The 2804-nt window shown below is 42.4% G+C and overlaps 1 long non-coding RNA gene across 1 annotated transcript; it reads left to right on the top strand.

Moving 5' to 3' along the window:
* The first annotated feature begins 683 nt into the window (after positions 1-683).
* LOC148210404 (uncharacterized) lies at positions 684-2084 on the top strand. Its single transcript, XR_015792331.1, has 4 exons — positions 684-1351; positions 1434-1725; positions 1797-1892; positions 1977-2084. It is a non-coding gene; the product is annotated as an uncharacterized LOC148210404 (long non-coding RNA).
* The last annotated feature ends 720 nt before the right edge of the window (positions 2085-2804 follow it).

Genomic DNA, 2804 nt, shown 5'->3' with positions numbered 1-2804 from the left:
ATTTCGGTGTGGAGTTCTTCTTTGACGTTGTGGGTTTAGGGTTTTAGTTTGAACAATTATGTGAAATATTTATGTCTTTCGGCCGAATTAGATAGAAATTGTCGTGTGTTTTGAGAACCTCTTGAATTGGGTATATGGCTTTCTGCGGTTTCGGGCGAGATTGATAAGTTTTTAGAAAGTATTTAGAATTCGTTGGAAAGTACAGGCAAATTGGGGATCTGGGGTTAATTTCTTGGTGTAATTTCTCGGGGTATCCTGGGCGAGATTCAACGAGAAAAAGAGCATCGAAGAATCTCGTTCGAGGTACCACGAGAAATGAAGGTTGGGGTGCTTTGCGTCTGTTAAATTTCTCGGGGTTCTCGAGATATTATACAGCTTCACATTTCTGTCGGCTGTTTTCACGTTTTATCTCGCGCGCCAAGTGTGATATGTTATTTCTCGGTGGTATCTCGCCCTAGATTGGCACGAGAAATTGAACATAAATTACGCTCGAGGTACAACGAGAAAGCACCCGAGAGAATTGTGAAGCTATATAATTTCTCGGGGCGAGATCTCGACCTAGAATTCTTCCAGAATTTTAACAGAACATTGCCTGACCTTTTTTTTTTCCTTTGTCATTTTAAATTTGCATATGTTTTGTATGGCTATGATATTGAATTGTTTTTTTACTTATATTCAGGTTTAAAGTATGGAATTGAGACAGAAAATTGACCCTGCAATCTATGCATCTGCAAACGTGTCCTGTTTATCGCATCTAGCGAAAACAGTGACTGCTATTAAGGGAAAATTGGCCCCTAGACAGCTAGCCATGTTTAGAAAAACCATATTCGGTCATTTGCTAGACGTCGACCTCGTTTTTAACGGGCCATTGGTACACAATATATTACTTAGGGAGGTTGAAGATAGTACAGTGGACAGTATTAGTTTCAACCTGTTTGGGAGGAAGGTGTCGTTTGGACGGAGGGAGTTTGACCTTATTAGTGGCCTTAAGTATGACAGGAGCCTAGTTAGGAAAGATACTCATGTTCATAGACTTAGGCCCTGTACTTTAACGATAGGTCTGACCTTGTCTTGAGTGATTTAGAAGACCTATATGAAGCCGCCCAGTTTCAGGATGACTTCGATGCGGTTAAGGTATCCATTGTTTACATGGTCGAAATGGTCTTGCTAGGGAGGGAGAGAACTGTGAAGTTCGACCAGACGCTGTTAGGAATAGTGGATGATTGGGAGGTCTGCTGCAACTACGACTGAGAAGACGATAGGTAGTCTTCGTCGTGGCCCAACCAAGATGGCAAAGGATGGAGGGTTGAGGAAATCATATAGCCTGTATGGTTTCCCCTGGGTGTTCAAGGTATGAACATAAATACATTTCCAATATTTATGGATCGTTTTCATCGGTTATGGTTTATAATGTGACTATCTTTTTTAAATAGGTGTGGGCGTACGAGGTGATATCTTCCCTATCTAGCGGGGTCGCAAATAAAGTTTTCGAGGATGCAGTGCCACGTATCCTCCGGTGGAGGTGTGGCCATTCGACTGCATGGCATGTGCTCGACTGGGAGATTTTTCGGTCTAGTACGGATCCCTCCTGAGCAGGTCACCAAGTTCCACAATTGGATGAGTAGCCCTACCACGAAGCATGCGAAGAGGAAATCGTGCTATGTTAAGAAGGACAAGACGTGGTTTTGTGACCTTTTAACGTTGGACAAGTGGCTGACCAGCGAGGTACGGAATCAAAACTATACTACTAATTTATAGCGTTGTTTTCATGTGTGTAACAATATTGGTACGCACAGGTAATCGATTCGTTGGTCATGTTCACACGAAACAAGCTGGAGTAGCGTCCCGACTTGTGCTCTAGGAGGTTCACGACTGGTGACATATTGCTTGCAGTATGCTTTTATGTAGTATTATAAGTTTTGCGTAGTATTATAGGTTTTGACCATGATCTAATCATGTTCTATTATCAACTGTAGAACTTCTTCCGCCGGACCGATGGTATATACCAGAGATTGATCGCCCCCAATGCCGTTCCAGCAATAGTGTCGGCCGAATATGACTGGGAGAGTCGATACAAAACGATCATGAGCTATGTCGACGGCACTCACACAGACTATGGGACACGGTGGCTGGACCTCGACGCTGTATACTTGCCGTACAACATCGGTGGAAATCATTGGATCACGGTTTGCATCGACATGCAAGAGGGTGAGATCATCGTATGGGATTCTATGATGTCAATCACAACACCGGCTACTCTGGAGGAGGAGTTGAAGCCGATGAGCGTCATTCTCCCAGCATTGATGTGCAGAGCCGGAGTTAGGGTTTTGAGGCCTACCATACCCACTGTACCATGGCGCATCCGTCGAGTAACCGGGGCTCCACAGCAGACTGGTTCAGGTGATTGTGGTATTTTTTGTGTTAAGTTTTTTGAGTACGATGTAATGGGTTCCAATCTTGCGACTCTAACTCAAGAGAGGATCCCATTTTTTTGTGAGAAACTCGCCATTGAAGTATGGGCGAACCGGTGTATTTTTTGACCTACATTAATTTTATAAATCGATGCAATAGTTTGTTCATAATTAAAATTACAAACGAAAAAAAAATTATACAAAAGCTAGCGGTGCAAATGTGCAAGTTCATAGGTGAAAACAAACATATTCTAAAAAATAAATATCACCTACCTTGTTGATGTATAAAAATATCACTTTCAGATGGAAAAGTCAGAGGTAATTTGCAGGTACGTAGTTCTTTTTGTTCTCTCAGAGCTGAGTACAAGATGAACTGATGAAAATTAAAGTCCT

This window comes from Momordica charantia (assembly GCF_013281855.1).
Source record: "Momordica charantia cultivar OHB3-1 chromosome 7 unlocalized genomic scaffold, Mcharantia_2.0 BLBB01000007.1, whole genome shotgun sequence".
NCBI classification, from domain to species: Eukaryota; Viridiplantae; Streptophyta; class Magnoliopsida; order Cucurbitales; family Cucurbitaceae; genus Momordica; species Momordica charantia.
Note: the sequence above shows the minus strand (reverse complement) of the source record. Positions and strands in the feature narration are given on the sequence as shown.